The following is a 12,465-nucleotide window of genomic DNA, read 5'->3' on the forward strand; positions in this document are numbered from 1 at the left end:
TGTTTAGATTTGCCAGCGCGCACGTGCAAAGCTATGTTGCGTAATGTTTTCACCAGCCGATTTTGACCGAATGTTGAACATTTCCAGAAAACACATGACTTGGCCATTTTACTACAATTGCTGAACCATTTTGATCTACAATCTACATTCGCAAAGTTCTATTAGTTTAGAAAGCGTCCACTAGACCATGGCAAAATGAAGAGCTTCGGCGATATATTTCATGCAGGAGTTTAACGCATGATCTCGCGGCAAGTGCTGACTTCTGTTCCACTTATAGAAGGTAAAATGACAGGGAGCCGTGAAAAAACATGTCTTCCATAACACATTCCTGGGAGGATGGGTGAATGCCCTTCTCTCGGGTGGTGGTCAATGTGACCCCCCTGAGATCTCAGGAACTAAGGGAGCTAGAAACACCAAATTCACAGGGTGTGTCAGCCTGTACGTGAACTCATTTGTGCCGAATTTTGAGGTCCACAGGCTATGATCTTCGGGTCAAATAAGATCAAACAATCTCAAATCCCGAGTTGGTGTCCAAAGTGCTCCCAGACCTTCCCATGCAACCACCGTGAGCCTAGCTGCCTGTTCTCAGCAAAAGTTCACTGGTGCTCATTTAAGGTCAGCGACCTTAGGTGAACTTTCGGAGGTCACGGTGGCTAAAATCATACAAAATTTTTTGGATTTTTGCATTTGAATAAGCGTGGAAGATTACGATAGGCAGAATGTTCTCCAAAAAAAACGCCTAACGAGGTCATTTTTGTTCAGCTACCCATTTAGACCTTAAAGAATGTCATGCAAGATGCATTCTGCGGTTCCTATAATTAATAAATTCAAAATCCGCACCAGAAACTACCCCAGACAACGAGCCCCAGAGTGATAAAGCAGGTAAATTTTGACCTTGGTCTGGCGTTTATACCTGACCTTAGGTCAATGGAATTTATGCATTCAATTATTTTATTCCCTAAGAAACTATTACAGAGACGTCTGGCTTCATTTAACATCCCGTTGTTGCATCAGATTAAACGATTCCCTTGAAATTGTCTTCGCTGAATCCATGGCATGACTTTGACCTGCCGTATGTCAGTGATCTTAAAAATTATATCGAAATTTTTGATACCGAACGATCTGCTATTCAATCGTCTACAGCTGCGCGAAATTTGGTGTGGCTATGCCGCGCCGTTCGGAAATCATTCGGCAAACATGTCCTCGGGGGGGGGGGGGGTCAAATTGCCCCCGCCTGGGTACGTGTTAGCAAACAGGCCACATCCGGCGATTTATTTCTTCGGGGGACCTTTCATTATCAGGGGGGCCTTTGTCAATCCTGCGCCCCCTCAATTGACAAGGAACTGGCCGCGCTCCAGGCCCCTGGCATGGGTGATGCGTCCTTACGGTCCTTTCTCTTTACAGCCGAAATGGAGAGCAGTAACAATTTCTTTTTGCCAGCATGACTGGCAAAAGTTTCGTCATCATATTGCCAAAAAAAAATTAAAAAGCCAACACACTGTTGCTCCAAGATACCACGATAACCACAGCAGCGCTTCCAGATTGGGGTGGTTTACTTGCCAGTTGAGCGCCACACGCACGTTTCATCTGGTTTCATCCTAGGCGGCATGTTGCAGTCACACGCGATGACGTCTTCGTTTCGTCTCCATAGCTACATGGAGCGGATTATGGATTCAGGTTGCTAAGGCGTCTCCGAGTACCGGTAAGCGGGTGGGCACATCGGCCGGTTCAAGGTCGACGGCCATGGCCGGAAAAAGCGCGATTGGCGCGCGTCGTGCAGGTGCGGGAGCCGGATGCGTGTTACCAGGATCAATACCTACATCGCAACAGCACGACGTGTTCGTGACCATGGCGACTGGGTGATTGCAACGAAATGTTGGTTCGGAGCGCAATCACTGCGCACATTCGGATGTGGCTCGGGCGGAGGACGGGCGATTACGATGCTAGCGAATTTCCTGTGCTCATGCATATTCTGGTGCCGAAATGAGATCACAGAATTCAAACTTCTCCGGCGAACGTGCTCAGCAGGCAGTTGTCATGCCGTTCGGCACAGAACACCGGTTGAAATGACGGGCTTCTCTTATGTCGGTGCGTGGGAATACCGACCGGACCTGCGAAGCGTATTGCATGACAATACTTGCACGTGACACGTAATGAGCACTTGGATAGTGTTCGTGCTTCTTGCAAGAAATGTGAATATTTTTATTGTGCGACATGTGTTACATTTCGGTTTGCTTTCCAATCCCTTCCATGTATGCTACCTATTATAAAGATAATGACAGCACAAATTCTTGCTGCGCACTGGGTGTAGGCTATTGTGTCCCATACACATCCACCATTAGGGGAAGGAAGGGTGTCTGTGAAGACATGGGCTGTTTCACGCTTTGAATGTAAAAGAAGCCTATTATGTCTCTGTGCCATTTCACATGGTCCAAACGCAAAAGGACCAGTTTAATCTGAGCAAGTTATTGCTATCCGGAAGCCACCGACCCCAGTGGTAGTTACACCCACGCATGGATGCATTTCCCATTTTGTTCCAGATTGCAAGGTGAACTGGATCTCATAAATGCTCCTTCAGGCTCGACATGTCTGCTTTTAAAAGACAGTTTTACTGCAGTGACACGATTTTAGACCAATAGGCACCCTGGGCGACACGTCGTATGGGGTAAGCGTGAGTATCCCTATACCGTCGTGTGGGGGTAAGCGTGAGTATCCCTATACCGTCGTATGGGGGTAAGCGTGAGTATCTCTATACCGTCGTATGGGGTAAGCGTGAGTATCCCTATACCGTCGTATGGGGTAAGCGTAAGTATCTCTATACCGTCGTATGGGGTAGGCGTGAGTATGTCTATGCCTACCGTCTGGAATGCTAGTTCGTGAAACCTACACCAACCACGAGATGCGCTTTTGATTGATTGTTAATTACACTTTCTGCATATGTCCACAAAAAAGGTAGACCACAGACAGTATACCATTGTGTTGTAAGAGCTATGAACGCATATTCACCATTTAATCCCCCAATCCAAGGCTATTGCCAGTTTCAGATTCATACCAAACCGACAACCGCAAGAAATAATATTAGTTGCTCCATCCTGAAACGAACATTAAGTTACGCGATGCCCGCCCTTCCTGACAGGGTGAAGGGTAGGCGACGCCATATAGCCCCATCAACAGCGAGTCCGTCAGAAAGCCTCAATGACATGCGTAAGTTGACAGTCAGAACATAACGTATTTATGCTGTAAATCTAGAAGTCAATGTCATGTACAATAACGACGTATCTCAAGAACATGGTATGGTTTTTCTTCATCAACTTCTGGGGGACTACTAGCGGCCCACAACTTAAAAGACGCACCCATGTTTCTAATCGGATTGGGTGTCAGCGCCAGTAGCCGGACGCACGCAATCTGATGCATAGCAGCGCCATCTTTACAGGGCCAGACGTGTCACCTAGCGTCGCCGCAGCACACAGTTCATCGCGTTGCAGCCGTGGGGCCGAAACCAAATCCGACGAGTGGAATCTGTGCCGACTTTTCCTTAACTGAGTAAAAAATGGGCGTCTGTTAAGCTGAAATATGATTATTTTACCGGCGATGTTGATATAATGACGATTAAATCTAATAGGTGGTTCATGTATGCCTGGTACCGACGTAAAACGGAACACGAAAACAGTTTAAAAACAATGAAGCCGTCAGTTTGGCAACCACGCTTCCAATTTCATTTCCCGTAGAACCACGCGTATCCTGTTTGTGGTAACCATTTTCAACCCAAAACGTTCTCAAATGTCTGAAATATGTGGACCTTTTGCTCATCGACTGTGTCTAAAACACTGCTTCCACTCACTTGCCATTTCTGTCATGCTCAAGACATGCGTCGCCATGTCAGGCATAGTTGCCTAGATGCATCACAGGGAGCGAGGGTCAATTTATCGTTCTTTGTAAGGTCTTGGACCTTCGAGCCTTCCGCAGTGCTGTAGTATAAACTACTATTTTTGTCACTATATCTAGTGCATGGCTATACTCTTGTCTGCGTTCGATCTTGCAGACATTGCAATGCCATTGCATCGCAATGCATTGCTTCCGACAATCAAATTGCAACGCTTTGCAGCGTGAGAAGGAACTCGACCATGAGTGTAGTATATCCCATACAGCTTATTATCCCATGATTTGAAGGTATTTTTAAATGAGCCCCGTCTCTGGAAAACCTTGTGATACAGATATTTCACTAATTGCATTTAGTTGCCTAAAAATGCTGTTTATCCTGTATTGTTTCATCTTTTAGCATATGCATGGTTGTCTTTCGAAGAGGCAATGTAATAGATTCGCTTAACACCAGATGCTGCCACCAACTACATCTGGCATAAGGCTAAATCGTTTGTCTGGCATGAACAATTTTGGCGCGGTATGTGGGGCTCTGCGTAGGGGGTTGACCTCTAGTGGTTCGTACGTCGGTTTTTATTATTGGTGGGTATTTAACTAACATCTTGCTTAGAAACGTGTTACCAGCACTTTGGCGCGACATTGCGACGAATTTTGTCGTTTGAAATTGTCGGGCTGTGAGGTTGGGCGGCAAACGCACCTGGTTTTCATTTGTCGGGCGGCTGGCTTTGTCGTTCGTGCGGCAGAAAGGATACAGGCGCTGGTTTTTGACTTTTGGTACCAAAGCCGAGAGTGGCGGGAACAGTTTTTTTGCATTCAATGCTTCTCTAGGTGAGGTAGGTCTTGGTAACATCAGCACAGACTTCTTATCTTTGATTGCCTGGCCCCAGTAAATGAAGTATGCAATGAGTATTCACTGGTTCACCAGGCACAGCACTTAGTTCATTTACATTTATCCTTGTTTGCTTATTTTAGTGATAAAGGTGATGTTTTGTCACAAGCAATGTCCTCTTCTGGACAGCCACAAAAGGAACATGTATCTAAAGGTACACTTTATTTTGCTTTCTTTTGACCCAAGCAAACGTGTAGCGTGGGTGGGTATTTACTTGGGCCAGGCAGGCTTCAAGAGTGGCTCATATTCCAGTCTGCCAAAGTCAGCACACCAGTCAATGAGATAGTCAGGGCAGGCTTGATTCTGCCCCTAAAGGAGCAGTTGCCTCTCTGATTAGAGCAGAGGCTTTTATGTAGAGAATATGGGGTCTCCCAATTTTTTACAACCTCATTTGTATCTACTGACTACTTATCACCTGTATTGCTTTGCTTGCGGTGCATCAGACCCACAGCTAGTTCACCATCTAATGTTTGTCATGACACTGGAGTGTCATCAAATTTACAAGATTAAAAAATGTATTAATTATTTTGTGATATGAGCAATCAGTTTTCATGTCAGAACTGCTACACTGACACTGACCCTTTTGGAGAGTGGTTGTTGCTGCTGGTTTACCTATTCAGCACAAGGGGTAGAAGCTGACTGAAGTGAATGCTATGCTTACACCTAACTTTCTTTTTTTGTCTGAGTATTTCAATGTATTTGGTGAAGGTCTGACTGCGCAGTGGGTTAGATAAGCAGCCTCATTTAGAGCTGAGTAAAGTGATGTGATGTTGGTACCAAACATGATGCAGGTGAAACAGTGTGGTGCATCAGCTCTGTTGGTTGCCTGTCTTTATCAATTACCATTCCTTTGTTTTTTACATGCCACTGTACATTATCCAGTTCTGTCTGGTTTTCGCTGCAGCTCAGTACTTATACTGAAGTGCTATAATTTGTCCCATAATTTTTCAAGCTATCCCACAGAGGTATATCTGCCCTAAATATTAACTCTTGCCCAAAGCTTGAGTTATATATATATATAACCAATAAGCTTGTGCTAAAATGTGCCATGTTTTACAGATTGGTTCATGTGCATACTGCTCACCATCAGAGTAGTCCTATCAGACTATATCTTATAATATATCAGAATATATCTTATCAGAATATAATATAATATAAAGCCACATATATTCTCAGGATCATTTTCAAGCTGACATTAGGCTGAGCTTCTCTGAACCTAGATGACAAAAAATTAAAGTTTTGCTGAACATGTGTGACAGCAGCAACACTCCTGCAATAATTTCAAAGCATGTACACAGCTGAGTCGAGTGCTCCAAGTCTGGCACATGGTCACCACTGATTTCAGCACATGGAGAGCCAATGTATCAGTGAACTATGATGTCGCAAAGACAGTTCCTAGCAAGAATATCATACCAAAGGGTTGCAGCTGAATGCAGGGTTCACGGAATTTAGGGCAATGCTGAATTTCAGGGTTCCAGCTGAATGCAGTGGCTCAACACTGATTCAGACTTATACAGATTGGTTATGAAGGAAAAGCCAGTTTTCAAAGAGCATTCTACTTTTAGAGAGGCAACTAGAGAGACAACAGAGACAACTGCAACCATCCAGAGACATCCAGACCATCCCAGGATTATTGAGCAGCGATCATGTGGTCAGCATCACACAACAAACACAACAATCTTTTTTAACATTCAGTAGTTAACCTGCATCTCATTCTTAGTTTTACTGAAAGAAGAAGAGACATTTTTTGGGCAGCATGCAGCTGCTGCATTATGAACAGTGTTGAAACACACAGTTGTTGGATTGTTTTGTGGGATATCCTGTACTCATGAGTTTTACAGTGAAAATGTACTGATGTGTAGTGTTCTCACACACGCATGCATGCACGCATGCATGCATGCATCACGCACGCACGCACGCACGCACGCACGCACGCACGCACGCACGCACGCACGCACGCACACACACACGCACGCACGCACGCACGCACGCACGCACGCACGCACGCACGCACGCACGCACGCACGCACGCACGCACGCACGCACGCACGCACGCACGCACGCACGCACGCACACACACACACACACACACACACACACACACACACACACACACACACACACACACACACACACACACACACTTTGGAAAGATCATGGCTTGAAATTTGTTGGCTGTGTGGCTGGTTAGATTAGTCAGTTTAATTCAGTGAAGTTGCAGAGCTTTGCTAGGTTTGCTTTTGATTGACAATGGCAAAAGAAGAGCAATGAATGCAAGCATTTTGATTGGGTGTTGCTCATGTTAAAACAGCCATTTTCTTGTGCAGTTTCTATGGCTTAGCCTTTGTTGATTTAAGCCACAGCATATTAAAAAGCTGAAGATGAAGTCACAGCATGCATCTGGCAGTAGCAGTTGTAAATTGTGACTTTTGTTTTCAGTGCCAGTTTCCAGCCAGCCGTGCAGGTGACAAACACAGGCTAGGAAGCCAGGCATACATGCAAGAATAGCACACATCAAGAGCCACCATGACAGAAAAGGACGGAGGTGAGTGAACTGTTTTGGCTGTTAAAGGTCCTTATCACAAAACATTTAAATGCTTAAAGGTCACCAAAAGCACTGCTGATGTGCCTATGATATTTCGAAGGTCAGTTTCAGTCTGATGGTAGCAAATGGAGCAGAACATGCAAGCTGCTCAGGTGCTGACTGATCCATCCTCCAATGGCCTTGTACCACAGTGGCTGCTGGTAACCCGACCCGACCTCTAGTAACCTTGTATTGTGTCCTGAAGACAGGACCTGCCCTGCTCTGACCCTGTGTCGCGTATTGCAGCAGCGTGGCTGGTTGATGACCGACCTGACCCGTCCCATCTGACCCTAGGTTGCGTGACCCGTCCCACCTGACCCTATGTCGGGTGACCTGTTCCATCTGACCCTGTGCTGCGTAACCCGTCTCATCTGACCCTTTGCCGCGTCTCACAGCTGCGTGGCTGGTTGATGACCGACCTGACCCGTGCCGTCTGACCCTGTGCCGCGTCCCGCAGCCGCAGTAACCGCGGGCGACAACTTCGACGACGCAGTGGAGGAGCGCGTCATCAATGAGGAGTACAAGATCTGGAAGAAGAACACGCCGTTCCTCTACGACCTGGTCATGACGCACGCGCTGGAATGGCCCTCGCTGACGGCCCAGTGGCTGCCGGATGTGACCAGGTGTGCGCGCGCGCCACCGACCGCCCCTCGCTCTTACCGGGCGCAGGGGCTGGGCGCCCGATCGTCCCTATCCACGTTCAGACCACTCTGGTGGGCGGTGCACGCGGCGTTGATCGCGGGAGAAAGTACGCGGGTTTCCGCTTGTAACTGCGATCTGTTGAGCGGCCGAACTGAGCGAGCCTGTTCAGCGAGCCGAATGACGTAATGTTGGAATCCCGCGCTGTGGCTCTTGGTTTGCCTGCGTGGGATGTAGGTAGGCCTGGTGGGCGCTCTGTGCTGACTCTTGTCACCCGCATGTTGCTCTTTCCGCCGTGCTGCGCTGCTGTACGCTGGCGGATGGTGGGCGGCCGGCGCTGGTCGGTGACGTACGGGTGGTCGGGCAGGCCGGACGGGCGGGACTACACCATCCACCGGCTGATCCTGGGTACGCACACGTCCGACGAGCAGAACCACCTGCTGATCGCGTCCGTGCAGCTGCCGACCGAGGACGCCCAGCTCGACCCGTCCCACTACGACAGCGAACGGGGCGGTACGTACGCCGCTGTGTCCGATTAGGTATTCCATGACAACAGCGAATGGGGCGGCGCATGCGCTGCTGTGTCGGGCATCGATGGTCCGCAGATCGGGGGGGGGGGGGGGGGGGGGGGTCCCACTACGAGAGCGTACCACGCGGTGCGTACCGCACGCCCATCGTTGAGCGGTGAACCCATCGTTCGGTGTCGGCCGGCATGTTGGTTCTTGTGTTGGTGTGTTGGTTCTTGCCAAACGCGAAGACTGCGACGCCTTGGAAATCGATGAACACAGGAAGCGTATGTGGCGTATGTGTATGTGGCGTAACAGCAGTGGCGTATGTCGGTCTCCTGTGATCGGCTGTTGTGCCTCGCTGGCGACGGCCGTGTGCCCACCGCCGCCTCACCGGCCTCCCTGCGCGGCAGAGTTCGGCGGCTTCAGCTCAGTGAACGGCCGGATCGACATCGAGATCAAGATCAACCACGAGGGCGAGGTGAACCGGGCGCGCTACATGCCGCAGAACCCGTGCGTCATCGCCACCAAGACGCCCAGCTCGGACGTGCTCGTGTTCGACTACACCAAGCACCCGAGCAAGCCGGACGCCGGCGGCGAGTGCAGCCCCGACCTCAGGTCTTTTGGGGCGGGGCCGAGCGACATCCGCGTGCCCCCTTGCCAGCGTTGTGGCCGACAGACGCGTGCGAGCCAGGCCCGGCGCCATCTGGCATCAGCAGCTCCTAACGCTTTTCCATGCAGCTCTCTCGAATATGTGCAATGTTATTGGCTGATATGTGGATGTATATGTCACCTGTCCTATTGATAAATGTATAGATTCTTATGTGCTACGTTTGTACTTATTCTGTTGGTATGGATGGCGATGTTTGGGTTTCGAGACGCTTCGACTGCAGCGGTCATTCTGCGCCTGCCCTTTATTGGTACCTAAGTATGGCATGGTTCGTGCTGTGTGCTAAATGCGGCTCTTGCCATAAATCTGGCATGTGTTACGGGACGTTAGTGACATATTCACCGTCTTTTGACCACCAATCTGAAGCAACATCCCAATCAACGCACGTGACGTGGCCGCCAGGTTGCGGGGCCACCAGAAGGAGGGGTACGGCCTCTCCTGGAACCCGTCTGTCAACGGCAACTTGCTGTCGGCCTCGGACGACCACACCATCTGCCTCTGGGACATCAACGCTACTCCCAAGGAGAACAAGGTGGTGGACGCCAAGAACATCTTCACCGGACACACGGCCGTGGTGGAGGTGAGCTCTCCGGCGGCGGCGGCGGCTGCGCGGCCCGGTCCGGACGGCCGGCCGGTCAGCGATGTTGTGGGCGCTGCCTGGCATTTGGTGACGGCAGTGAGCCACACGCGTTGCACCGTCTGCTGAACCACTCGTTCGGAGCAAGCCGTGGCGGGGGAACCCGCGATTGGCGGCGCATGCAGCCGCACCAGAGCTTTCTTTGAAGTTGTGGTGCGCGCGCACGTCCAGCAGTGTATGGGTGCGTGCATTCGTTTTACCGAAGACCTGGTATGATACGACCGTGCTGTACAGCCTGGCCGATGCGCATTCTGTGTCATGTCCATGCCCGAGCAGTGAGGAGCGTCTTTGTATGGTTGCGTTGCAGGTGATGATTTGGCTCGTCTGACAATAAAATGTACATCTTGCGTCAGGGAGTCGAACCGCAGACCTTGTAATCACACGCCCAATGTACTGCCTACACACGCATGCCGCGCAATTTCCCGTCTCAAATCTAATCATTCATAGCGCGACCAGCGTGGTGGCGCGGCGCGCGGTGTGCCTTACCAGGTGCGTGTTTGTGTGTGTGCGTGCGCGTGCCCGTGCGTGTGCGAGTGCGGATACGTGTGCGTGCGCGTGCGTGTGCGGATACGTGTGCGTGTGCGTATGTGTGCGTGGGGGCGTGCGGCCCTGCTGACGTTTCGCCGGCCTGTATCACAGGACGTGGCGTGGCACCTGCTGCACCCGACGTTCTTCGGCTCTGTGGCCGACGACCAGAAGCTGATGATCTGGGACACGCGCTCCAGCACCACCAACAAGCCGTCGCACATCGTCGACGCGCATACGGCCGAGGTCAACTGCCTCTCGTTCAACCCTTACTCGGAGTACATCCTGGCGACGGGCTCGGCCGACAAGACGGTGGCGCTGTGGGACCTACGCAACCTCAAGCTCAAGCTGCACTCGTTCGAGTCGCACAAGGACGAGATCTTCCAGGTGCAGTGGTCGCCGCACAACGAGACGATCCTGGCGAGCAGCGGCACCGACCGGCGCCTGCACGTCTGGGACCTAAGCAAGATCGGCGAGGAGCAGTCGGCCGAGGACGCTGAGGACGGGGCCGCCGGAGCTGCTCTTCATCCACGGCGGCCACACGGCCAAGATCTCCGACTTCTCGTGGAACCCCAACGAGCCGTGGGTGGTGTGCTCCGTCTCCGAGGACAATATCATGCAGGTGTGGCAGATGGCCGAGAACATCTACAATGACGAGGAGCCCGAGGCGCAACCGGCCGAACTCGAGGCCAACCGCGACTGAGGCGGTCGCCTCGGCCGCGCCCGAGATCGCTACTGGTGCAGAGAGTCCCTGACGGGGCAGGCCCTGCACGCGCGCACACGTGGGGCGCCGACGGCGCCCGGCTCGGAGCCGAGAGCTGCCGGCTCATGTGATTTCTCAATTCGTGCGTCATCGTTGTTTTCCCGTCTGTAGATTCACCGCGCTCGCGTAATAGATGGTCATGTTTTCGTCGGCGTGTTTGGACGTGTTTCGTGCGGCGGAGGACGGTACGCCATCGGTCCCGGCAGGGTAGGGGGCTAGCACAGGACCGCCTGGAGCAGGCGTGGTGTAGTCCTGCGCGTAACTCCGGCACACCGTCCATACCCTTGACTGAAGCGTCGCGTCGCGTGCCGTTGAACTTGGTTCCTTCCGGTCTGGTGGTTTGTTCGGGAGCGCGATCAAGGTGTTTAAGGAGTTCGCTGTTGGCCCGGTGAGGACACGTAAAGAGTTTGTAGGTACACCCTTGAAAATGTCCGAATTGCATTGAATGCAGGAATGTCCGATTTCTTCAAACCGACACAAAAATGAAACCTGGCAATTCTGTTCATTTATACCATGTCTGGATACCCTCGACGTCTTGATTATGGGTAAGGGGTAGGGTACATCTTTTATGAAATATCAGTACTTTTTATCCGAGAAGCTTTTCAATCTACTCGACCTTGAACGCTTTGCACGCAGAAAGTTGATTCAGTGCTTTGTCGCTCGGGAGATCCGTAATTGAAATATGTCTTCAGTTACGTCACGGCGCATGCCATTCGAGTCTGGTCGATCGCTTCACAAAACTGATCGAAATTGAAAGCAAATCGACGACGGCGTCGGTATGACGCCGTTGACTGCCCCTTGATAATGCACAAAATAACAGAATCACCAGATTTGATTTAGAGGGCAAATTGCAAATGTGTGAACATTAATCATACGTTAATCTGACAGTAGTCATGAGATTGCACACCGACCGCAGCTCGGCGGGGCTGTAAGAGGGACACGGGTTCTGATGCAGCTGGTGAGCCGCGGGTGATACCCGCGACGCGCCGTGCGTCCAGGCTGAGAGTTTTTGACGCCCGGCGGCCGCAGATGCCGGCCGGCAGCGGATAATCCCCCGCCCTCGTTCCATGCGGGCCTACGTGGCCGGTCGCCGCAGCCAGCTTTGGGCGCCATATGACCAGCGTAATCCGTGTGCCCCAAAGCCCAGATCATCCCCATCATGGCACAGCCGGCTCGGTGTGCATTTTATTCTGCGACTACTGGCACGAACAGCATGGATACGGCTAACACACGACGCCTCGCGCGCAAGACTAGCACGTCACCCCAAGCAGGAGGCGATCACCTGCGGGAGACACCTGAGACGGCTCCTGCGACGCCCGCGTCCGCCTGGCGGCGGGATCCGGAACTAGTGCGCGACCGCAAGCGCCAAGCCT

The 12,465-nt window shown here is 51.3% G+C and overlaps 1 pseudogene; it reads left to right on the forward strand.

Moving 5' to 3' along the window:
- Positions 1 to 4,636: 4,636 nt before the first annotated feature.
- On the forward strand, positions 4,637 to 11,239 carry LOC119103816 (chromatin assembly factor 1 p55 subunit-like; annotated as a pseudogene).
- Positions 11,240 to 12,465: the final 1,226 nt, after the last annotated feature.

This window comes from Pollicipes pollicipes, unplaced genomic scaffold, assembly GCF_011947565.3.
Source record: "Pollicipes pollicipes isolate AB1234 unplaced genomic scaffold, Ppol_2.1 Scaffold_5724;HRSCAF=6776_pilon_pilon_pilon, whole genome shotgun sequence".
Taxonomy (NCBI): Eukaryota; Metazoa; Arthropoda; class Thecostraca; order Pollicipedomorpha; family Pollicipedidae; genus Pollicipes; species Pollicipes pollicipes.